Source organism: Amblyomma maculatum, unplaced genomic scaffold (assembly GCF_055883805.1).
Source record: "Amblyomma maculatum isolate TAMU_Amacu unplaced genomic scaffold, ASM5588380v1 scaffold_13, whole genome shotgun sequence".
In the NCBI taxonomy this organism is placed as follows: Eukaryota; Metazoa; Arthropoda; class Arachnida; order Ixodida; family Ixodidae; genus Amblyomma; species Amblyomma maculatum.
Genome location: NW_028146738.1, coordinates 14839462 through 14865809, shown reverse-complemented (window position 1 = coordinate 14865809; position 26348 = coordinate 14839462). Strand labels below are relative to the sequence as shown.

The 26348-nt window shown below is 47.3% G+C and overlaps 1 pseudogene; it reads left to right on the top strand.

Moving 5' to 3' along the window:
• Nucleotides 1-26348, top strand: part of LOC146172277 (uncharacterized) — a 38045-nt pseudogene that overhangs the window by 8482 nt on the left and 3215 nt on the right.

Here is a 26348-nt window from a genome sequence, read left to right as displayed (position 1 = left end):
GGTCGCGCCCCTTGCGGCGGCGGAGAGGGTAACTCAAGGAGAAAAGTTCCCATTGTTCCCGCGGCGATTGACAAGGCCGAGCGCGCGCTCTCCCTCGAGACCGGCCGTGCTTCGAGTCCCCGCGCTTTCAGAATCCCTTTGTCCTCCTCCCACTGCGGACAACCCCTCTTGAGGACACCCCCTCCTCACTCCTTGGAAGATTGGAGAGGGTTGGGAGGGGATAGTTAGGGGGAGAAGGAGGGAGGCGAAGGGGGGGGGGGGGGGGGGGGACTTGCTACGCTCTTTTGCTTTTTGTTAGTGTTGTTAGTTTGTTTTCACCCGTGAGGGTGTAGACCGCTCGCGGAGGAGAGCCGGGAGCGCCCATTGGTGAGGCTGTATGATGGCCTGGTGTCCATGGGCCACACTCAAGAAAGCGGGGCTCCTGGCGCGGCTCTGCTCTTTTCCTTGCCTTTGCCCTCTTTCCCACGACCAACCCTTCTTTTCTTTAATTCCCACTCCCCGCGTGGTGCAACGGCGGTGATTCCCTCAATAGAGGAGACAGTAGAAAGCACCACGATACCCCCTTTTCTCCCATCCCCAACCAGAACATCAATCCTCCTCCTCCTCCTCCTCAAGAAAGCGGCAGCTACTTTTCAAAAAGCGCTTTAGTCCAATGTTCAAGGAATGTGAATTCTCAGATATGCAATTCGTATATAATTGTAATATCTTAACATACACAGTTCTATCCCCAAGCAAAAGTATTCGCAAAGCCAGTTGTCTGTAATTTTAAATCGCGCAGAAAAGCAAGGAAAAAATTGACAGACCCTGTTAAGAGCGCTTTGTTTTCCCCGAAAAGAGCCAAATCTGGTCACCGAATTAGGTGAAGTTCAGCTGCAATTTTTAGTTTGAAAAAATGGACAGATCCTTTTAAGAGCGCTTTTTTTTTTTCCCGAAAAGAGCCAAATCTGGTCACCGAATTAGGTGAAGTTCAGCTGCAAGTTTTAGTTTGCTCAAAGAACTTCAAAGCTGTCACTTATAACCTTCCAATTTGTTGCTATGGATAAAACGAAACTGCATTTTGCTTTGTTTCTGCCAACATGGATTTGGCTCTTTTCGAAACAAAAAAGAAACCTCTTATATTGGCCTCAAGATCAGCTTCTATTGATTGCAGTGGACAGTGCAGCGAAGATTAGACAAAAACCTCGGGCTTTGCTATTTTCTCTTTTATCCAGTTGCACTCTATCTAAAAAAAAAAAAAAAATCGTGTTGAACTTTGACACACCGGGAGGCTTATAAGACACCTGTAGTAGCCGCATGATATGTTCCCGTATCTTCTGTTACAGTGTTCACACACCATGGACCGCCACTACGCTGTTTTCGACGTAGCAAGAAATGTCAAAATCAAAGGCTTTGCTGTTTCTTAAGCACAGAGATTATTTGTGCAACGCTCGAAGAAAGTTATGGAGAAGATAATGCCATTTTCCCCCTTTTCGCAGAACCCAGTCGCCTTGTCCCCCTCGATACTCCTCTCGCCCTCAAGCGCCCTTCATCTCCAGTAGCAAAAAAGAAAACGCTCCAAGTAGTAGTGAAATTGCTTTTTCTATGCTTGCAGTGCTTTAATTCACTCTTCTTCATCTACTGCCAGCACAACTCGATGGGTGTCCCCCATGTCTGAGCTTGCATGTGAAAACCAAATCACTTCACGTAAGGCATCGTCACGGGTACACAAAAAAAAAAATTATGAGTTGCAACATACTTTGCATAAGTGCGCTGACAAATATGAAATGAATCTGGTGGACCATTGTGCTAGTTACTTTTGTTTCTGTGCAATAATAACATAGAGGAATATTGTTTCTATAATAATATAAACAGTCCAGCTGTAAGATGAGGAAAAACTCTCAGCATGGTGCTACCTGCCTTTTTAATTTTGAAAAAGTTTTTCTAGCAAGAGCACTGCTTCTGCAAAATGAGGCTATCTATTCACAAGTAAATATAATAATATATGTACACAAAATAGACTCGATTGGAAAAAGATTACTGACAGACCATAAGAATTATAGCTTCGCTAATCTTAAAAAAATGTTTACAATATCTTCCAATTCTAGAAACGAAATTATTTAAAAGTAATGGCACTCCGAACTCATACCATATTTGACTGTGTTTTGGCTCAAGAGAAGGTGCCCTTGCGGTCGAAGAAAGACGAAATATTGTTATCGAACACCTTTCTTTGCGCATGCGACCATGGTGGCGGGGCTGCCACGCAGACGGCTATCGCCGGCTCACTAGGCAAAACGCAGCAGCGGGCATCTCTACTGTGATGTTATAGTGCCTAGAATATACTGGCTAGTGTGCCGAGGGCGCGCGCTGGCGTGTCCGCCGCGGTGATGCCTTCCCGCCGCCACCGCGGGGCGGCGCTACCAATAGCTAAGGTGCTATCGCTCCGCGTTCGCGGCCTCGGCAGCATAGGCGGCATATAGGTCCGGATAGCGCGCTGCGCTTTTCACTGCGAAACCTGTCTCTTGACGGTTTAAGCGCACTTTGTGTCTAAAAACAGTCTTGGTGGAAGGCATTCATACCGTCCTAGTACTGTGCGGAGAAAATCATACGCTCAAATAGCGCTCGAGGAAGCGTTTAACAAATACTGTCTGGTCCATGTCTGCTATATCTGTTTTATTTATTCAGCTGAACCGGATAAGGTCTTAAGCAGAACACATATTCCTGATATCCAGCTAGAGAAGAAATTTGAGAAAACCACCTAAAGTTGACACGTTGGTTGCAATAGTTTGTTAATCTTTGATTAAACGATCGAGTCCGGGACGGATTCAATATATTGCAACGAAATATTCCGATGACGATTTTATTTGATCTAGAGCCACTCGATTGCGATCCACGCATCGCGATTGCGGATGTAAGGTATCGTATGCTTCTTCCTTCTGAGTGAGCGCTCAGTCAGCCCAGGTGGTTGTCCCGAATTATGGGAACTATATTCTCAATCGCGATCTAACCCGGAACGGATCGACGACGACTGTTATTGTCCGTGTGACACAGGTATCAGAAAATACCCTTAATATTTTACACTGTTCATTAATCCAACTTTGAATTTTATTTACTATTCGGTCTTTTCTTATGGTCCATGGTATACCGCGATGCCGCAGTCAAGTGCTACGAACGTCAATACGTATACGGGCCTCATGCTTTCGGATAGGTTACGTCGACGTTTCTGCAATTCAGTCATGCTTATTGCTAAGGTGATATATAATCAGGTTAGTGACGTTTTATAGCGTCACATTTATGCTACAGAAAAGAAGGGCGATCTTGCTTTTTCGTAACATATATTGCACGCGCGCATGTTTTCAAAGATCGCATATGCGACAATAAACACAAGCAGTCTGAATCTGACTTCAGTTTTTGTTCTTACTCTTTATTCATTTGTTTTATTAGGAAGTCACTTAATTGTTGCTTGATACATAAATGATTATTATGCGGTGTGCTTTCTTTTGTAACAGAAGGAAAGGCAAGAAACAAAAGTGGTGATTGTATCACTGATTCTTTTTTTATTAAGTCTACAATATAGTAAAATTTGAGCAAAAAGGCGCAGCAACAATAAACAAGTAAAAATATAGAAATGCACCGCTAAAGGCTTTGGAGAAAGGCCGCACATATGACACCGCAATAATTTTAAAGTAGTCTGATACCAATTTTTGGTGGTATTTTTTTTTTCACTTGCTAATGATGCGCTAGATATTCCTGATTAATTCTCCACGTGGTTTCTCGTTTACCACCGCTAAGTAATTTATAATTAATTTTACTTTCTTCACCAGTTTCGGCTTCGCTGTTTCAGCAGCCGAGCGGTTGTTGTACGGTCACAATTGTATAGGTCACGCGCGGGATTAAAAAAAAAAAAAAAAAAAAAACTTCAACCGCAGACTCACAATTATTAGCTCCTCATTTTGCGCTTTCAATAGAGCCACTTTTTCTGCGCTCCATACCAGTTTTCTCTTAGCTCTTCTCAGAGCGCGAGAAATGTTGCACCATTTATTTGGCTAGTTGCATTCTTTTTCCTTCTTTATGCGCATCTTGTGTAAGCCTCCGCTGGTATTTGCATTAAGCGCAGCTAACCCCTTCAGAAGTGACGGTCAAACGACACTTTTTCTGCAAAATATATTCCCATGAATTATATGTGCTTCCTGAATCAGCTGGTTGCAGGCCACATTCGGAACAAAGACCCTCCAGTGCACTCTACCTATATAGCTCTATCTTCAGCTTTATATATTGTTGTATTATACGCGCTTGTTTTTTTCTTTTCCGAGAATATACACTATTGTGTCCACAGAACTGCGTTCAGGCTTCCAAAAGTTATCACTTTTTCTATGTACAAAGTGACAAAGGTCTTTTTCTTTTTTTTTTTTTTTTTTAGGCTCGAAAGCGCGTAGGCTACAGATCCAGCAGGTGCTTCGGTTAATTTGGTCCAAGTTGCAGGTATTTAAATTGAGTCAAACGGATCCCGAGGCTCAAAGCTGCACGTCTGCTGCTGCGGGCATGAGTTCTCGCTCGGCTCTTCTGCTGCCAGCTCCTTGGAAGCATTGTCAAACATCCTTGGCGGTGCGTGCATGGCTGTCGTCTGCACCACTGGCATTACGGCACTGCGTTTTTGTCGTTTAGCGGCCGGTTGGTCACAGAGGTTCCTCAATTTTCTTTTCTATGTCTTCTTAGGCAGAAGATGGGTCGGATAATGGTCGAATAGCGTTGGCACGGTTTCGGGCTTAATTTGTGGTCTATCTCTAGCGAGCTCGTTGACGATGCCGTTTACTGTCACTTTGAACGTTCTCTCGATGTAGCTCTCCTCAAAATATTTTTCGCAGACAACACACGTTGAAGTCAACCTGCGGTCCTGTCTTTTAATCAACCGCTTCCACTACGCAAGCTGCGCAGGGTCCGATGGCACACCGAACAAAGAAACCTAGTCCTGAGCGGTAGCCACTCCGACAGAGCGACACGAAACATGTCTTTTCCCTGCCCTGATGCTTTATTTTTAGCATCATTAGTCGTTGCAAATTTAATTATCTCATATGAATGCAAGAAACAGAACGACTAAAACAAAAGAACAGCGTAGACGCGTCCAAAGCGCTCGAACCCACTGATGGCTCGGCCAGCGCAGCTGCGGCAAATCAAGGGCGCGCCGGCGGCCGACGGCGTCGACGGCACCTTTACGATGAGCAGCGCCCCTGGCGGCCAAACTTGGAAGGCATCGCCGGCGCGGACACCACCTCCCATTGAGAGAGCCCTCCGCACGGCACACTAGCCAGTATATTCTAGGCACTATAGTGATGTTGACTGGAGTCGTGTACGCCTAGCCGCCATGGCAGGGTATGTGGCGTGCGCGGAAAATTTGGTTGGAAGGTGGCGCCTTGCTGATGCTCATAGGGTCGAATTGCTCAAGCGACGGGGCCTAGCGCCTGCCTGAACACCTGCCGTCCTTCGGCGCTGCTCTTGTGAGCTATCGTATAACTCGCCGCTGCGGGCCACAGAGCGGCCACGTCGCCCAGCTTGTCTTTCGTCTACCATGGCCGCCTGCAGTCCGCAGAGAAAGGTGTTTGATAGCAATACTTTCCGTCTCTTTTTGCTTTTTGCTGGGAGGATGTTCGCTGAAAGCCTCAGCCAGCTTTGCTCTGTAGGCGAATGTACGCGCGGAAAAAACCGCGTGCCAAGCAAACAGACGGCAGCTCCGCCAGCCATCGACACCAACAGTAACAAAACACTCAACAGATGCTCCGTGCCTTGTGATAGAAAGAAAACGGCACAGAAAAAAAAAAAGAACAGCCAGCGTTGTCCTGTGCTTTTAGTAGGCGAATGCACACGTTGAAAATATGAGCCGCGTGACATCACTCCGGTCAACATAATATTTCAGCCTGCTGCTGTGTTTTGTGCTTTTGAACACGCGAGAGCCCTCTGTGACTACTGCTCTTTAATCACCAAGAACAACGTACCATTTAACTTATGCGCCTGTATCGCCCAACGTACGGTCCACGCGCGCTTCAAAAATTACTTGCACAATGCGCCGTGAGCACCCTGACCGTCAGCCATGCCATTCGCACAATCATTCAGCAACCTCATCTCCACAGCAACTCCTTCCTAAATCACCTCTTCAAATCGCAACACAGAACCCCACTTTTGTCGAAAACAGCTCAGCAGAACGAAGTAATTATTTTGCAACAGCGAAAAAGAAATAATAGCAACGCCCAGGAAGTTATCGGGAGCGCAACGCACTCGATGCCACAGGCGCAGTAGCAACGGCCACACTTCGATGGGGGCAAAGCGAGCAAGGGGCTTGTGTACTGTACAATGCCAGTGACCGCATTAATCAAGAGCGGGTGGTCAATATTATTCCGAGCACTCCATACGTACGGCATCTCCCAAATCCCAAGTCGCTTTGTGACGTCAAGCTGCACAAACCAAACCAAACAAACTTTGCACAAACACGCGCGAAAAATGCACGTTCTCTATACAAATACCTCGTGCCTACAACTTTCCCTTACCGAATGCTAGCGGACAGCCTTCTGTCGTTATGTGGAGCACAATACGAGCGCACGCCGGCTGCCTTCAGATGCATGTTTCGCATAAGCTCGGCGCACGCGCGTGTATCCTGCACCACAAGCTCCACAATTCTTCAAGCAAATAAAAAAACGCGCAGTACACTTACCGTAATCAGGCAGACTTGGTCGGAGAGTGCAGCTTCGTGTGCGGGGCCGACTATGAACCACGCTGTCCTTGTGCATAGCTCAATACAAAATGGCGCAACACACACAAAGAAACCCGGGAAGCCTACGAAGACGATGCAGGAGACGTCGACTTCGCAGGCAGAAGCACGCTGGTTTTCGTCGCCCGACGCCGAGCAAAATACAACTATAATTGCGATAGGCCAAGTGCGGATCACAGGTTATGTGACGTAACCCAAACGGCGGCGAATGATCACACCATATCGCTGCGCGCATTGTGCTTGTTTTTTAGGACTCCTGGTCTGTTCCCCCGCACCGCGGCGCCGTGTTTCTGTTGGCGTCGGCGCTCCATCAAAACTGAGAAGAGGGTGGCCGTTAAAGTGGCGAACATTTTTTACAGAAGTACAGCAGGCAGCGGCATTTCAAGTTGATTTACAGGATATAAAAGGCGCAGTACCTGTGCCGTAGTGGAGGGATGATGATGATGATGATGATGATGATGATGAACTGATTTTTACGGCGCAAGGGCATCTTAGGCCAAAGAGCGCCAAACAAAAGGTGAGATGTCGACTGAAGTTAATAAAATGTCCGATGTGTGGTGTTTAATGATGTACTTAAAAAACGGTGGTGTATAGGGCCTAAAAGTTCTTTCGGAGTGTATAGTCTAAAAACAGTGGTGTATAGGGCCTAAAACATTGAATTGCGATGTATAGCGATCTGAGTAAAAAGAAAAAGAAAGCTATCTAAGTAAAAGAAACGGGCTTACGCCCATGTTGATGAATAATTTCGTATAAAAAGCCTACTTTTAATAAATATTTAAAAACTCAATCTAAAGAGAACATTGGATCATCACCAAGAAAGATGGACGGATGTGTGGGTATATGTTGCTTGTGTAATTCGGGAAAATGATGTCTCCTTTGCTGTTGATGTCTCGGACATTCAATTAAAACATGGATCACTGTTACTCGGTCACCGCATCTCGAGCAATGTGGTGCAGGAGAGTTCGTTAAAAGGTATGAATGTGTTGTATATGTGTGACCTATGCTCAGCCTGCACAGAGCTACTTCTTTGAGTCTGTTTCGTTTTTCTGTAGTGTACCTGCCTATCCTTGGTTTTATTGTGTGAAGTTTATTCTCAGTTGCTGTGTCCCACTCCTCTTTCCATTGTTGTCGGATCATGTTTGTGATGTGTGGCTTGAGGTCCTGATATGATATGTTGTCAATGTCTATAGTGTTTCGAAGGGCAACTGATGCAGCAAGCCTATCAGCTGCCTCGTTACCCGGTATACAGCGGTGTCTTGGCACCCAACACAGTGTAATTTTAATTTCTAGTTTATGAGCAAACATAAGGGTGTTATAAAGAGAATTCAGGACTGGGTTCTTATTATGCCATTTCCAAAAGGATAGGGACGTTAAAACACTGAGGGATTCTGTGTAGATGATCGACGTCTGTATTTTATTTTCTATAATGTGGTCTCACAGCTAAAAGGATACCATGGCATTCAGCGGCAAATATACTTGTATGTCTGTTCAGTGTTTTTGACTGTGAAAACTGTGGTCCATGTGCTGCACAGGAGACTTGAGCAGACTTTGAAGCATCAGTGTAATATTCATCACAAGTGTACTTCGCCTGAAGTGACATGAAGTGCTGCTGTATGACAATAGGGGATGCATGTTTCCCCACTTCAAGAAACGACAGGTCACAATTAACAGTGTGCATTTCCCAAGGAGGAACCAAGTTTTTTATGGTAGTTGTATGAAGACTGGTAACTGGAACGTCCAGATGTTCAATATACTTGGTAAATTTGATTGGAGATGGTGGTGTCAGAGATGGTTTTCTTGAGAAAAGTGCTGTGCTAGTTTTGTCAAGCAGGAGCCGGCGACATGGATGGTCCAGTTGGCATAGAACCTTCATAGCATAAGTTACACAAGTAAATTGGCTTCGTTGCAGTGACCACCGGTTCGCCTCGACATAAAGAATAGCAATTGGGCTAGTTCGAAAAGCGCCCGTGGCGAAGCGAAGGCCGAGGTGGTGCACGGGATCAAGCAATTTTAGAGAAGAGGATGATGCGGACCCATAGACCATCGAGCCATAGTCAATGCGTGATAGAACAACACTATTCAGACAGCTCAGAGGGCAGTCGCGGTCTGTGCCCCATGAAAAGTGAGAGAGAATTTTTAGCAGATTCATTGCTTTGAGACACTTCAGTCGCAACTGTTTTATGTGGGTAATGTTTTTAGTCAACAACTACGCCAAGAAATTTATGTTCCTTTTAATGGGCTAGGCTCTGACCATTCAGTGTAATGTTGGGCTGAAGTCTGACGCCACGCTGCTTAGAGAAAAGTACACAAACACTTTTTTCAGAGTTAAATTTAAACCCATTGTAGCCCACCTCCACAATTTGTTAACACCTAGCTGAATCTGTCTTTCACAGATGGCCAAGTTGCAAGATCTGAAGCTTATCTGGATGTCATCAACATATACTGAGCAAGAAATGGTTTTTGGCAGCGCGCTTTTTAAAGGGTTCATTTTGACTATGAAAAGTGTGCAACTGAGAACACCACCTTGAGGGACACCATTTTCCGTATGTAATGCTTTGAGTATGCATTGCCAACACGAACTTTGAAGGATCGTTCAGACAAGTTAGTTCGTATTGTATTCAACATGTTATCTGTGATACCAAGAGAGGAGAGGTCGCGGATGATACCATAGCGCCACGTGGTATCATATGCTTTTTCAAGATCGAAAAAGACAGATAAACAATGTTGTTTATGTACAAAAGCATCCCTTGCATATGACTCAAATGCAATGAGCTGATCAGCTGTTGACCGCCCAGCTCTAAAACCAGCTTGGTTTTGATGAAGAAGACCATTGTATTCAAGGAAATGTAGAAAACGACGTTTTACCATTTTTTCAAAAAGCTTGCATAAACAGCTGGTTAGAGCAATAGACCGATAACTGGCAGCAAGAGTGGGTTCTTTTTCGGGTTTTAATATCGGGATAATGATCGCTTCCTTCCATGCTTTAGGAAAGCGTCCTGTGGCCCATGTTTTATTATACAGGCAGAGTAGGGTTTCAAGCGTGTCCGAATGCAGATGCTTGAGCATTCCATATGTGATCCTGTCGGGACCTGGTGCTGTATTCCCACATGTGGCAAGTGCAATCTTCAGCTCCTGCATGGTTAAAGGGCTATTGTACCCTCCTGTGCACGGTCTTTTATCACATATAGGCTTCCTCTCCTCAGCTACCTTGTGCCGCAAAAAGGAATCTGTATAGTGCGCTGAGCTGAATACGTATGCGAAGTGTTGCCCTAGTGTGTCTGCTTGGTGTTCAAGAGAGTCACCACTAGTGCTCACAAGGGGTGTTGGGAGAGTGCTATATCCTTTGAGTGCTCTTATTCTGTTGTATACTTTGTGAGCATCACAATAAGAGTTCACAGAAGAAAGGACCAGCTTTCTCGCTTGGAGATGCGTCGAACACGTTTGCCATTTTCCTTTGCGCGCTTAAATCCTATTAGGTTTTCAGCCCTGGGGTATCGGCGTAACTTCGACCATGCCCTGTTTTGTGTTTCACGGGCAGTCTTACATTCTGCATTCCACCACGGCCTTCGTTTGTTTCGTGGCTTACTTGATGTTTGTGGAATGTGTTTTTCTGCAGCATCTGTAATGTGCAGCGTGATCAAGAGTCGAGATTCGTCAACGCCTAAGGCAGTAACTGATGAACAGGGCAGAGCGTAGTGTTCCCTGAACATCTCCCAGTTGGCCGCATATTCTTTAAATTTCCTGGGACTAGACGCATTTACATTTTTATTGCCTGTGTACTTCACAGAGATGGGAAAATGGTCGCTTCCATATAGATTGTCAATAACAACCCACTCTGTAGCTGCCAAGAGCATCGGAGAGCCAATGGCTAATTCAATGGCTGTGTACGTATTATGAGCTGAGCTGTAGTATATGTTGGCCGTTTTGAGTTGAGGAAACATGATCCTGAGGACAACAAGAACTTTTCAATTAGTGCACCTCGGATGTCCGTTCTTGTACATCTCCATAGTGGGTGGTGAGCATTAAAGTCTCCGACCAGCAGCCATGGTTCTGAGAGTTGGTCAATCAGCTTTGCAAAATTTTTGTTGCATAGTCTATGATCTGGCGGAATATGCAGCGAACATACCGTTGTTATTTTACCGAATATTAAGGCTTGTATTGCCACTGCTTCTAGGTCTGTGTTAAGCGAGATGTTTCGACAAGCGATTGACTTTTGTGTTATAATGGCAACGCCACCGGAGGGGTGAATACTGCCCTGCCTATCTTTCCTGAATACACGACACTGCTTGAGAAAACTTTTGTCTGTTGGTTTCAAATGCGTTTCTTGCAGACAAACTATGTTTGGTTGGTGTTGGGCGAGGATTTCATATACGTCATCCAGATTTTTTAGGAGTCCTCGACAGTTCCAATAAATGATGCTCTCGGTATCCATTTTGGTAGGTGTGGAAAGAATATAGAGTAGGGTTAAGACTCGCCGCGGCCCTTATCAGGAGGCTTAACTGGTGTATGTTTTTTTATTTGAGGCGGTCTGGTAGGCCCCGCCTCTCATTGGCGGACTCCCTAGGCGCCGCTGACGCTGCGGAGTCCATGCTCACCTCCATCGCCTCTGGTGAAGGCATGGAGGCAGGAGGTTTTTCAAGAGGAACCAAGTCTCTCTCAGATGCCTTTGGTGTCCCGGACGTCTGGGAGAAAGTGACCTCCGGGATTGCAAAGATTGGTGCAGCCGGTGGCTGCTTAGTGAGGAGCCGTGGTGGGAGCACGTCAGCAGCATTGCACTGCGTGCCCACCGTTACTAGACGCGGCCTGGCCCCTCTACAGGCTGCGTCAGCATAGGGAGCAGAAGAGAGAACTTTATGTTTCTTCCGCGCCTCACCGTATGATATATTCTCGGTTACTTTCAGATTGATCACTTCCTTTTCGGCCTGAAAGGCCGCACAGGACCGTGAGTATGCAGGGTGGGTGCCCTCACAGTTCACACATTTGTAGTCAGTTGCACTGCAATTATCGGTTGCATGGTCATTAGCGCTGCTTTAATGTTGCACATATAAGGCGTCCTCGGCATGTCTGGGTATACCATGCCCGTACCGCTGACACTTGAAGCACCTGCGGGGGCTTGGTATGTACGGGCTAACTTTGCATCGGATGAATTCCACATTGATGAATTCAGGAAGTGTGCTCCGGTTGAAGGTGAGAACAACATGTTTCGTTTTTATTTCTTCCTTCTTTCGCCTGATTGTTATTCTTCGTACTGCTGTTACACCTTGGTTCTGTAAGCCCTCAAGGAGGTCTGATTCTGTTTCGTTTAGGAGGTGTCGCTCAGAAACCACTCCCTGGCAGCTGTTAAGACTGCGGTGGGGTGATACGTGAACGTCAAGGTGAGCAAATATTTTTGTTATGAGGAGGTTGTCAGACTGACTTTTGTCCGATACCTCTATTAGCAGGTCACCAGATCCTAGTTTTTTCGCTTTATAGTTTGCCCCAATGATGGCCATCAGCGAGTTGGCAATCAGAAAGACTGACAGTTCATTTACTGGTCGAGATTCGGTTACAGAGTGCAAGACAAGAAATTTTGGAAAGTTCTCAGTTGGTGTACTGATTTTTTGCGTCACTTCGGTGCGACTCCTTTTCGGGGGTCGATCCGGTTTTTTTAAAGGTAGTTTTTCCATGCAGTATGGATTGTTTTAAGGGGTCCTAATATATGTCGCCTCTGGTTCACCCTTATACGCAGAGGAAGGTCCCGGAGCCCCTCGCCTGGTGGACAGGCGAGGAGCCCATCGGCCGAGACTTGACCATGGCCTCGACCGCCACTGTTCAAGATTTCTTCCCTCCACCTCTCAACCTTTCGCCACGGTACGGATGACAGCTTCAGTATGGGGGCTCAGGGTCCGTGGTGGCACCAAGCACCAACACCTCATTACACAAGGTGCCCCTGCGGGCCCGTAGTGGAGGGCTATGACCTACCGCACTATAATGCCTTTCGCCTCATCGCACTTTAGTGGTCCAAAGTGCCTTTTATAATTTTTCCCCTCTTTATATCACGCAGTCTGTTTCTGTCGCTTACATAAGTGGTAATCCTCCTCGCGGATGTGTGGAGGGCACAACAAAGACAAGTTTTCCTGCCTAGCTATCTTGGACAAACTCCCGCCACTGTAGCGCAAGCTAAACAAGCTGTGCCTGCATTTTTCGGTTGGATAACCGTGGCTCGTTCGGATTGTCCGAAGAAGCGGACTAGACAACAGCGACAAGCCAGCAGATCGTATAAGGCTGCGGTTTAGCAGGCCACGCGAAGCTAAACAAGAGCAAGCTGCAGTACTGCACTGTAATGCTAACCCTGGGAAAGTGGTGCTATCGTATAACATTCCGCGCTTAGCTATATGTTAACCATCCATCATTTTTCGACACATGAAAAGCAGGCACCTGATACGTAAAAACGCCGTTAAAACAAACCGCTAACGTAAAACGTTCTTAGAGTATTTTACTGTATTTTTTCTGGAAGGGGGCGGGGGGGGGGGGGGCGGCAGTGTATGTTCATGTCATTATCAACACAGGACATGGCATATAAAACTTGCCGTGAATATGACCACACCCCCAGAACTTTTGCCGATAAGTCAAGCCACATCGTGTCATTTATTCATCAATCAGTCATCAGAACGGCCAGCATGGCACCGGATAATTTCCAACACTAGACCAGGAGGTCCTCCACTATGCGCTGCGCCTAACAGAAGAAGGAGAAGAAGAGCGCACGGTCAACCGCAGCTAATGCTTTCGCTCCATAGTCGGTTCAGCAGCGTTGAACCCTCCTCATTTTATTTTGTTTTTATTGCGAAAGCAATACTACGCCAGGTCTAACCGCTCGTCGCTGTGTGCCGTGTCCGTGTGTGTGAAAGAAGAAGAAGAAGAACGCTCGGTCACCCGCAGCTTATGCTTTCGCTCAACATTCGGTTCAGCATCGTTGAACCCTCCTCATTTTATTTTGTTTTTATTGCGAAAGCAATACTACGCCAGGTCTAACCGCTCGTCGCTGTGTGCCGTGTCCGTGTGTGTGAAAGAAGAAGAAGAACGCTCGGTCACCCGCAGCTAATGCTTTCGCTCAACATTCGGTTCAGCAGCGTTGAACCCTCCTCATTTTATTTTGTTTTTATTGCGAAAGCAATACTACGCCAGGACTAACTGCTCGTCGCTGTGTGCCGTGTCCGTGTGTGTGAAAGAAGAAGAAGAACGCTCGGTCACCCGCAGCTTAAGCTTTCGCTCAACATTCGGTTCAGCAGCGTTGAACCCTCCTCATTTTATTTTGTTTTTATTGCGAAAGCAATACTACGCCAGGTCTAACCGCTCGTCGCTGTGTGCCGTGTCCGTGTGTGTGAAAGAAGAAGAAGAACGCTCGGTCACCCGCAGCTAATACTTTCGCTCAACATTCGGTTCAGCAGCGTTGAACCCTCCTCATTTTATTTTGTTTTTATTGCGAAAGCAATACTACGCCAGGTCTAACCGCTCGTCGCTGTGTGCCGTGTCCGTGTGTGTGAAAGAAGAAGAAGAAGAAAGCTCGGTCACCCGCAGCTTATGCTTTCGCTCAACATTCGGTTCAGGAGCGTTGAACCCTCCTCATTTTATTTTGTTTTTATTGCGAAAGCAATACTACGCCAGGTCTAACTGCTTGTCGCTGTGTGCCGTGTCCGTGTGTGTGAAAGAAAAAGAAGAAGAATGCTCGGTCACCCGCAGCTTATGCTTCCGCTCAACATTCGGTTCAGCAGCGTTGAACCCTCCTCATTTTATTTTGTTTTTATTGCGAAAGCAATACTACGCCAGGTCTAACTGCTCGTCGCTGTGTGCCGTATCCGTGTGTGTGAAAGAAGAAGAACGTTCGGTCACCCGCAGCTTATGCTTTCGCTCAACATTCGGTTCAGCAGCGTTGAACCCTCCTCATTTTATTTTGTTTTTATTGCGAAAGCAATACTACGCCAGGTCTAACTGCTCGTCGCTGTGTGCCGTGTCCGTGTGTGTGAAAGAAGAAGAAGAAGAATGCTCGGTCACCCGCAGCTAATGCTTTCGCTCAACATTCGGTTCAGCAGCGTTGAACCCTCCTCATTTTATTTTGTTTTTATTGCGAAAGCAATACTACGCCAGGTCTAACTGCTCGTCGCTGTGTGCCGTGTCCGTGTGTGTGAAAGAAGAAGAAGAAGAACGCTCGGTCACCCGCAGCTAATGCTTTCGCTCAACATTCGGTTCAGCAGCGTTGAACCCTCCTCATTTTATTTTGTTTTTATTGCGAAAGCAATACTACGCCAGGTCTAACCGCTCGTCGCTGTGTGCCGTGTCCGTGTGTGTGAAAGAAGAAGAAGAAGAAAGCTCGGTCACCCGCAGCTTATGCTTTCGCTCAACATTCGGTTCAGGAGCGTTGAACCCTCCTCATTTTATTTTGTTTTTATTGCGAAAGCAATACTACGCCAGGTCTAACTGCTTGTCGCTGTGTGCCGTGTCCGTGTGTGTGAAAGAAAAAGAAGAAGAATGCTCGGTCACCCGCAGCTTATGCTTCCGCTCAACATTCGGTTCAGCAGCGTTGAACCCTCCTCATTTTATTTTGTTTTTATTGCGAAAGCAATACTACGCCAGGTCTAACTGCTCGTCGCTGTGTGCCGTATCCGTGTGTGTGAAAGAAGAAGAACGTTCGGTCACCCGCAGCTTATGCTTTCGCTCAACATTCGGTTCAGCAGCGTTGAACCCTCCTCATTTTATTTTGTTTTTATTGCGAAAGCAATACTACGCCAGGTCTAACTGCTCGTCGCTGTGTGCCGTGTCCGTGTGTGTGAAAGAAGAAGAAGAAGAATGCTCGGTCACCCGCAGCTAATGCTTTCGCTCAACATTCGGTTCAGCAGCGTTGAACCCTCCTCATTTTATTTTGTTTTTATTGCGAAAGCAATACTACGCCAGGTCTAACTGCTCGTCGCTGTTCGCCGTGTCCGTGTGTGTGAAAGAAGAAGAAGAAGAAGAACGCTCGGTCACCCGCAGCTAATGCTTTCGCTCAACATTCGGTTCAGCAGCGTTGAACCCTCCTCATTTTATTTTGTTTTTATTGCGAAAGCAATACTACGCCAGGTGTAACCGCTCGTCGCTGTGTGCCGTGTCCGTGTGTGTGAAAGAAGAAGAAGAAGAACGCTCGGTCACCCGCAGCTAATGCTTTCGCTCAACATTCGGTTCAGCAGCGTTGAACCCTCCTCATTTTATTTTGTTTTTATTGCGAAAGCAATACTACGCCAGGTCTAACTGCTCGTCGCTGTGTGCCGTGTCCGTGTGTGTGAAAGAAGAAGAAGAACGCTCGGTCACCCGCAGCTAATGCTTTCGCTCAACATTCGGTTCAGCAGCATTGAACCCTCCTCATTTTATTTTGTTTTTATTGCGAAAGCAATACTACGCCAGGTCTAACCGCTCGTCGCTGTGTGCCGTGTCCGTGTGTGTGAAAGAAGAAGAAGAAGAACGCTCGGTCACCCGCAGCTAATGCTTTCGCTCAACATTCGGTTCAGCAGCGTTGAACCCTCCTCATTTTATTTTGTTTTTATTGCGAAAGCAATACTACGCCAGGTCTAACCGCTCGTCGCTGTGTGCCGTGTCCGTGTGTGTGAAAGAAGAAGAAGAACGCTCGGTCACCCGCAGCTAATGCTTTCGCTCAACATTCGGTTCAGCAGCGTTGAACCCTCCTCATTTTATTTTGTTTTTATTGCGAAAGCAATACTACGCCAGGTCTAACCGCTCGTCGCTGTGTGCCGTGTCCGTGTGTGTGAAAGAAGAAGAAGAAGAACGCTCGGTCACCCGCAGCTAATGCTTTCGCTCAACATTCGGTTCAGCAGCGTTGAACCCTCCTCATTTTATTTTGTTTTTATTGCGAAAGCAATACTACGCCAGGTCTAACTGCTCGTCGCAGTGTGCCGTGTCCGTGTGTGTGAAAGAAGAAGAAGAAGAAGAACGCTCGGTCACCCGCAGCTAATGCTTTCGCTCAACATTCGGTTCAGCAACGTTGAACCCTCCTCATTTTATTTTGTTTTTATTGCGAAAGCAATACTACGCCAGGTCTAACCGCTCGTCGCTGTGTGCCGTGTCCGTGTGTGTGAAAGTAGAAGAAGAAGAACGCTCGGTCACCCGCAGCTAATGCTTTCGCTCAACATTCGGTTCAGCAGCGTTGAACCCTCCTCATTTTATTTTGTTTTTATTGCGAAAGCAATACTACGCCAGGTCTAACCGCTCGTCGCTGTGTGCCGTGTCCGTGTGTGTGAAAGAAGAAGAAGAAGAAGAACGCTCGCGGTCACCCGCAGCTAATGCTTTCGCTCAACAGTCGGTTCAGCAGCGTTGAAACCTTCCAATTTTTTTATTGTATGGGGCGCTTGCAGAGTGGAGCGTCCCTGCACTGTGAATTACGTGCGTTTTTCTAGCAATTCAGATTCACCTGCGTTGAAGCGTCGCCAGTAGCGGGTAAATACATCACAGCGATATTAAACGACCTCCCTGCTAAATTAATATTCGGTAGGATTTGGAAATACTGTGCGCGTTATTGAACTCGTGCTGTACTTACATACTGCCCTTTTGAGGAACAGTTATGATTCAACAGCTTCATGATGGCAAAATTTGTCGACCAAAAAAGTGCCTCGTGTGTCGCGAAATATAATAGGTGATGCTGTTGAACGCATCTATAGATAAACAAAGGCCTGCAGTAGCGTTTCGACACTTGCCTGTTTACGACAGCGAGCGACTAGCAATTGGTGATTTTAAGTGTATTTTGTTCATTCTTCGAAGCGAATAACACCGAGATTCGCTGCGAAACACAGATGTAAAGTCTAACACTGCTACGACTGTAAATAGTTAAGTGTCCACAATTGTTCCGTTGATCAATGTTGGGCGGAAATTATCGATGCCCTAAAATGTGAGAGCGTGTAGGAGAGTTGCCATACCTTAAATTTCCTTAGTCTAAACTCGCGCTCTTTATCCTAAGAGTCAGGAATGAACTACATCGAATAATGGTGTATGTATCGATGATGGTCAATGCAAAAAAGAAAATCAGTGCGAGCTTGAAAAAAAAGTTGATATATGCTTTGTTCCTTACACAGTATGAAAATTACAGCAGGCACCATTTCACGGTGTGATGTGTGTGATTACATTGACGTACCCCTCCCCTCTCCGCCCCTCCATCCACTTCAGCCACTCTGTGCGCCGACTGCGACTATCGGCCTGTCTATTTCGTACCTATTTCGTGGCCAAATAAAAGACTCAAGCAATCACGGTGAGTTCGCAGCATACGTGCTATACAACAATCAATAATCGTGAAGCAGATAGGTCGTACAGCGGGATATTTACAATAGGTAAGTTGTTCTGGATTGAACATGAAGAATATCTACCTGAATATTTGTACATGTGCTATACCAAATATATGGAACGAATGTTTTCAGCGATGCGTCAGCCACCAAACTAAAATATCCAACTTAAACGCAAAAAGCGCTTTCTGGGCTCATGAAGGAATACATTTTTTATTTGAAGCAAACAACGAATGAATTAGTTCTCTAATTTTGGAGTTCTTTTCCAGCACGGCTACTTTAATTACCCATCGGGAAATTATTGGAGGGTCAATATGCATTTGCGATAGTTTAAATCAGGAAGAAGTCTGAAAGCATGCCGGTCAGGACATTACCTGACTCTGCGCTTCCTACAAAATACTGCGTATTCGGTTAGGTCGTTAACTCTCTGGGGTTTTCATCTATAGATGATCACAATATGCACACCAGGGTTCCACTTACTTTTGTCCTTTATTGACTTTGAGTTGCCGTCCACTTTGTAACGGCCCCCCTCAAGTGCACGAGTAACGCTCAACGATCCGATACCCGCGCGTAAACCTCAAGCTCACGCCCACTATGAAAGGCGCCCTTCACGACACGTTCTCATCAGACTGCGTAAATGATGAAAGCGAATATATAGATCTCCATATGTAAGCTACGGCAGGCGAAGCCACGTCATGAAGCGCAATAAGTAGCGTTAAACGAGAAGCTCATCCTCCGTACTCATCCAGCCTCCTGAATCCAGCTGAGTTCTACCGCCACTGTGTTTTGTACGGCTGCGGTGGAATATAGAATACAAAGCAATCTTTGTGTCGCAACCGAGAGCTTCTAAACGTAACAGTATGTCTGGTTTCGCGATAAATTAGCCGCTCTTATGCGCCTCCAGCCGCAGCAGTCTAAGCCGTCCTACCGAGATACTGGTGCGACTGCCTCTAGGCGGCGCTGGCGGTACGCGGAAAACTCCAGCGCAGGCTCCCTTAGCCCTGAAAACGATGAGATGCCTGCATGGTCGACAAGCGGCAAAAGACCGCGCTGCGGCGGCGGCATTCCGAGAAGCGAAATGGGCTTATATTTATATTTCTTTAGACGAATAGGAATACGCCAGACGCAGGGAAAAGCGCAACTAAAAACCAAATAAGAAAAAAAAAAAGAAAGAAAGGAGAAACGTCGCAAGAGGAAGAATCTGAGAGTTGTTTCTTTTGTTTTTCTAGGAGGGGGAGTGGGGGGTGACGATCGGCCGTACCACAGAAAAGCGGCCAGATCACAGTGGTTGTGAGTAAACGGGTGCACGAGCGCAAAAGGGGGCATTGGTCAAAGACGACAAACAACGAAAATAAGAAAAGAAAAATAGGGGTGGGCAAGAGGACTGAAAGAACTAATAAGAAGAGGAGACGAAAAAATAGAAAGGAAAAACGTCGCAAGAGGAAGAATCTGAGAGTTGTTTCTTTTGTTTTTGTTTTTCTAGGATGGGGAGTGGGGGGTGACGATCGGCCGTACCACAGAAAAGCGGGCACATCACAGTGGTTGCGAGTAAACGGGTGCACGAGCGCGAAAGGGGGCACTGGTAAATGACGACAAACAACGAAAACAAGAAAAGAAAAATAGGGGTGGGCAAGAGGACTGAAAGAACTAAAAAGAAGAGGAGACGCACTAGTCCAGCCCACTTATAACAGCCGCAGATATAACGAACGCTCTCTTAGTACGAACGAGGGCGGTGCTACCGTCAAAATATATATTGGGGCAATGGCACAGTGTCTCACATAGAACGAACTGTTGTGGCCTCAACACTCGGTTTCGCTCGACTGCGAACCCGCGGCAGGCGAATTTCGCGCACTTTGTGTTCCCCTGACACGACCCGAACACAGAGCGCACAAAGCGTCCCCCGGCGCTCCTTTGAGGGTAAAATAAAGTAAAAAAAGAAAAAGCGCGCGTTGAAAAATGAAAACGATAAAGCGCGCGCGCGCGGTGACGAAAGAGAAAGTGGCGCCGCCCGCGTAGCTGTGATGCATCCACGTGATCTGCGTCGGCCAATCCGGAAAGTCAGGCGCCTGGGGCCGTATCCAGCGGAGGTTCCTTTCGGGAACCGTTATCTTTCAAGATGACGTCAATTTGACGTCAGCAAGGCAGCGGGTGCCACCTCACGGCGAAGACGGGAAAGACAGCGGCCAATTAGCGATGGCCCCAGATTGTAGGCGTGTCCATCACGAGCATGTGGCCATGCATGTGGCTTTTTCTGGTACCAAATACTTGTACCAAAGTGGTGTTAAGCACGAAATAAATCTAATAATTACATAGTAATGCAAACTAGTGAATAATAGACTGAAATATTCTTAGAAGCATCCTGTTAACAACTGCCAAGCAATTATCTTGGCTCATGAGTACCTTTCTTCGCCGCTAGATAGTGTTGCGCGCGCGGCGTCGTCGTCTGCTTTCTCGCTCGCTGTGAAGTTTTTGTAAGTTCTGCCTTTCGCACAGAGTGGCAAATATCCTAATAACGATGTCTAAAACGCCCGTAGTATGCAGTCCGAATCACGCTAGCTCTTTGACGGAGGAGTTGCTGCCGCCGTTGCGAGTACGAACGAGCTGCTTGATACCGGCACCGCGCCGGCGCGTCCGCGCCTGCCTATGTAGCGGGGCAGCGTCCGTAGCCTTATCGGCCGCTCAAGCGTCGTGAGTATGCGCGACCTTTCAGTGAATAGCTGTCAATGTAGGACGCAGCCGATGACACATGGATTCCGACTGCACTCAACCCAGTCAGCCACCGTCTGCTCCCCTTCCGCTGATGTAGAAGGAGGGAAAACTCAGCCCGCACTTACGGACGCGAATTATTTGTCTCTACGACTGCCGGATTCAAATGGTCGCACTGCTGTTGGCCGAGAGCTCCCGATCGTAAAGTAGCGATCGAAGCGCGTAGAGCACCTTTGCTTCTGACGGCAGCCCGGCATACCCCTTCGTCCCCACTTCGCTTCGCGATCGGCACGCAGCCTTAGCCAGTGTTGCCGCAAAACCTCCTGAGACATGTAGAAGGCGTTGTTGGCGTTGTCTCGTTTTTCTTTTTTTCTTTTTTTTACTGCGTCAGTTTACTAAACCCGCAAAGCGCTGACCAAAAAAAAAAACACACACACAAAGAAAAAAAGGATACCACGGCCGTACTCAAGCAGCTGCGCGGCGCGCGCCATCGCTCGACTACGGCCATGAGGCGCCACAGCGAGCGCAGAGCGGTTCCATCTCGAAGCAGATCAACTCGTCGCGGTTCCTGCGCCGGCCGGCAAAAAGGTTCCTTTCGGAGCGGTGGCCCCGCCCCGTGCCGCTCCGTGACGTAGGCGAAAAACGTGGAGCCGCCTCCGGAAGTTTTGGGGGTCACGCCGGACGTGACGCAGCAACCAATTTGGAGCGGCGAAAGGAACCAGTTCCCGAACGGAACCGTCGCGGGATCTGGCCCCTGCTCTACCGGCTCAAACCGGTTCTCCATTTGTTGCTCCGTTGCCACCCCGTAACCCCGCGCTGAGCGCATTGCGCCGTCGATTCTTTCTGTGCGATGGCACTGCGTTGACATCGTTGCCGCATCCGTGCCTTTCCCAGATCGGGGAATTGAAGGCTGCTTCAACGCGTGAGCCCAAGGGCTTGACTTGCGCCTGGTGCGATGGAGGACTGTAAGCCGACCTCTTCAGGTGCTAAAAGGAAAGCTGTCGACATCGCAACGAAGATGGCCATTGTTAATGAACTTGCTCAAGGTGAAAAAAACTGCGAACTGGTCAAGAAGCACGGACTGTCGAAATCGACCATTTCAGCCTATGCTAAGGGCAAGGAAAAGATTCTTGGTGCTACCGTGAATGCCGACCCGACGACTAGAAATCGCCTTCGGAAGGCGACCTACGCGGACGTTGAGGACGCACTGCTGAAGTGGTTCGCTGACGCCCGGTCTCGTAACTTTCCGATCAGTGGACCGCTGATGCTCTCCAAGGCTAAAGACTTCGCCTCCCTTTTGGACTTTCCCGATTTCAGCCCAGGCAGTGGATGACTCTACCGGTTTAAGGCTCGCCACGGAATTGTTTTCAAGGCGGTCGTCGGCGAGGCCGCGTCTGTGAACAACGAGGACGTCGATGCGTGGCTTTCCGACAACCTCCCAACAATCACGAGCTATGCTCCACGGGACGTTTACAATTCCGACGAGACTGCGTTTTTTTATCAGATGTTGTCATCTAAAACGCATGCCTTGAGGGGTGACAAGTGCGCAGGAGGGGAGAACAGCAAGTTGCGCATAACCGTTCTTCTGTGTGTCAATATGGACGGCAGTGACCGGCGGCTGCCTTTTGTCATTGGCAAGTCACGTAAGCCGCGATGCTTTGGAAGCTACGTGCCCGTACGCTACAGGAGCAATACAAAAGCCTGGATGAGTCGTGACTTATTTGCCGAGTGGCTTGTCGAGTTCGACCGCGACATGGCACGAAAAAACAGGAAGGTCCTGCTCGTGCTGGATAACTGTGCGGCGCACCATGTGCAGCCTTCCTTGAGTGCGGTGACAGTGCTCTTCTTGCTTCCCAATGCAACCGGCAAAATTCAGCCGCTGGATATGGGCATCATTCATGCGTTCAAGGTGTGCTACCGGCGGCGCGTCATCCAACGCCTGTTGATCGCGATTGATGCTGCCATGCCAGTTCGCATCAGCTTGCTTGCCGCCGTGGAGATGTTGAAAGCGGCGTGGATGGAACTCACCGCGGAGTGCATAGATAGTGCATAGCAAATTGCTTCCGCAAGGCGGGTTTTATGGGCCCAGGCACCGAGGACGCCATAGATCATCCACCGGAAGGCCGGTCGCACAAGGACTTGTGGCAACGCGTCGTTGACACGCAGATGGCCAGACCTGACGTTGCCTGGGACGATTTCGTTTCTGCTGATGCCGACGCCGACATTGCGGAGCCATGCACTGACGAAGCTATTGTGCGTGAAGTGCGAGCCCTTCCTGACTGCCCAGAGGCCGACGAGGACGATGACGAGGATGCTGCTCTACCGCCGGTCGCTGTGAACGCTTCAACCGTGATCGGTTACATCGCGTCGCTTAAGGAACTCGTGCGCAGCAGATGCCTTGGCGATGATTATATTACCGTGCTGGAAAAATTAGAAACGGCAGTGATGCGATCAGCTTTGAAGAAGCAGACATGCATCACGGACTTTTTTCAAAAATAAAGTTAACTTTCGTCTCGCTTGCTCTTTTTGCCCGTATTATAGGTGGTCCACTACGAACTTTGTATACAACGAACAAATGCCGCGTGACGATCAAGTTCGTTATAAGTGGGCTGGACTTATTACATATGCGTCTGTTACCGCGCGACCAATGAGCACAGTCGTTTCGGTTTTCCCTTTCCGGTCATGAGGCTTCCGGTCCTCCCAGACTTCGCGCGCATACGGATACCATTCGACGTTTCAACACTGCTAGATTGTTTCGTTTGCCAGTGTTCGTCTTGTGTCAGTGATTCTGTCCACAACTTGACGTACACTGTGCAGTGCAGAAGTGTCTTCGCTGTGCAATGATGAGCTGCTCATCGAAGAAGTACGGCAGAGGCCGGTTCTTTATGATCAGCGGCTGAAGTCGCACCGTGACAAGCAACTGCAAAATGATGCATGGTTGTAAATAGCCTGTGCACTGAATCAAACCAGTAAGTGATCTTCGATTTTTAATTTGTGGACAAACTGTCAACGATCGAATGCCTTGTCGTGTTGATAATGTTGACGGTAATGGGCTGCCCGTTTGTTGCAGTGCATTTTCGCAGCCCATCGGATATACCGGCGTGCCATTAATTACCGATGTGTCTGCAATAAGGCTTTTATGTTGTGGGATAAGGACCCTGCCAAGGTGTTTTCAGGGCGTTGTTGCTGTGTCGCTATCACACTCTGTGAAGCGGCGATTTCTGGTACAGAGGTGGGCTCCCGAAATCTCGCACGAGTGCGTCATTGGTTTGGTTTAAATCAGCATGAGATGTAGCCCAGAAGTGATATTCGCAACATGTGACAACCGTCGGTGTAGAGTCGAACCGTAAACCAACACATTCAAGGCTGTCTATGGGAACGGTTCGTACTATGAGTCTGCAGGAGTGTCTATGCATGAGGACGGACTATGCTATCACTTTGTAACACATAATCAGCCATTGCCCTCTTTTGATTCTGTCACCACCCTGCCCTAAAGCCCCTCTATCTCTGGAAAGTAGCGAAATTGTAAGATCTTTGCCGCCGTTTCCCTCTCCCAGCGCTTTCCTCTTCGCTCCTCTACGCTCCCCTCTCCAAAGAGAGAGTGAGGGCGGGTTTTCTGGTTTGTCGTTTGCTGCCGGGCCCCCTGACGTGACAAACACGTCATCAGCGCGCGCAAAATCTTGTTTTGCTTGTTTTTTATTTTCTCGCTGCCGCCATTAAACTGCCTCGTCGTACCATTCCTGTGGCTTGCGCGCGTGCAGTTTCGAGCACGCGATGCCGTGCTGCTGCGCGTTTCAGTGTTCAAGTAGAACAGAAACAGAACATAAAATAGTAGAACAGAACAACTGCCGCGCTTCGCTGATTACCAACACGGCACCGGCAAGGTTAATTGAGTTGAAGAACTTTTCACAGTCTCATATGTCACTGACGAACCCATCGCCAGCCGTAATCGAAACTGTAAAAATTCCTGAGAACTTTTTCCGCAGTAAGAGAGAGGGTCTCCTCAAAAATTCAATCAGTACTGCACAACTGCAGGCCCGGATAAAAGATAGCATTTCATTGGTATCTTGCTTCCCAGCCTGCCACGATGTTGTAAAAGAGATTGTGAGTGTTTTCGTGAAAGTACGGATCCAGATTTTTGTCCGAGATGAAGCCTCCAAAATATCTCCAGTGAATAGTAGTAAATGCGGTAGCAAAGGCGTAGGCATGCGGGTCGCTGCAGCTCAGTTTCGGTGACAATATACATTCGTAATTTCATGTTTCATTAATTTGAAACATTTGTGAAAGTTGTGGTTTGAAAATCTGCATACAATTAATATTTTACCTGTCGCCTGAATGAATCTGTAAATTGTTAAAAATTTCTGGTAACTGCTTGCATTTTTTAAAGATATTCTCGTGCATATCTGAAGCTTATAATCATCGAAATTAAAATTGGATTGTAGCGTGTGTGAAAAATGTTTCTACGAAAATTATTTGTTTGCACTTCGTTTTCATATCTTTTCATTTCGTCAAGGTTTCTCAGCATCTTCCAATTGTCTAACAGTGTTTTTCTGTGCATTTATTTTTATTTGAAAATGTGTGTTTTCAATTAATGTGCCTGCGCCAGTCTTAGGACCCTCTTCAAAGCGACCAGTGCTTGTCAGTACAATCAAAGATGCTACTTGGTTCCAATGTGCAACAGTGTTTATCGCTACATTTCTTCTGTATTTGGAACTGTGTATTTTGTATGTGCCACATCATACGACCTTTAAAGCAAACCAGTATTGTGACAATAAAATAAGACCCTATTTTGCCTGAGTCACTTTGCCGATCAATTTATTTTGCGAAGAAATAAAAGCTACTTTTTTCACCTACACTGCCTCTGGTTAGCAGCTGTAGGAACACTGCTTCATCGTTTTCTTAAAGATGTGATTTGAAAATGAAAGCATACAACAATCGGCGCTTTTGCTTATAGGTTAGCCAGAAGCGATCGATGTTAGAATTCGCCGGTTTGCCGCTCACGCGCAAAGATGCAGAAGATTTCTGAAGGGGCCATTGGCTCTCATTCAGGGTCATCTATCTGTCACCCAACACAGATGACACCATAATTGCCTGCTCAGTTTATTTCCCGTTCTTGATTCTTCAGAGTACCCGAGCGCGATGCTGAGTGCAAACATTTCTTGCCGTTTTGAGCATGTCTTCTCCTTCCTTCTTTGTTATTGCGAACAATATGTGCCGCTAAAACAAAACATAACATTTTCAAATCGATTAGTAGTTACCTGTGCAAAGCAGATTTAAAAGAACGCTTTAAAGGGCAGCGCAAAAAGCCCCCGCCATTCACTGTCATTGACCCTTCCGCGGCGCCCCTCGAGCGCAGGCAGGTTCAGCGTGCCGTGCGCAGCGCTCCCGCCGGTGGGAGAGTGAAATCAGAGGAGAATTGAGGAGGAAAGCAGCCGAAGGGAGGAGAGTTTCGCTACTTTCCAGATAGAAGGGTTTTACCCTGCCCAACTGGCAGGCCGTAATTAACGTTCATATAGCTCACTTCTACGTCGGTGTAGATATAAACATCATGCTCGGCTAGAAATACGGCAGCAGCCAGCTTCCTTTAGGCGTACGCCGTTTTAAGCGTG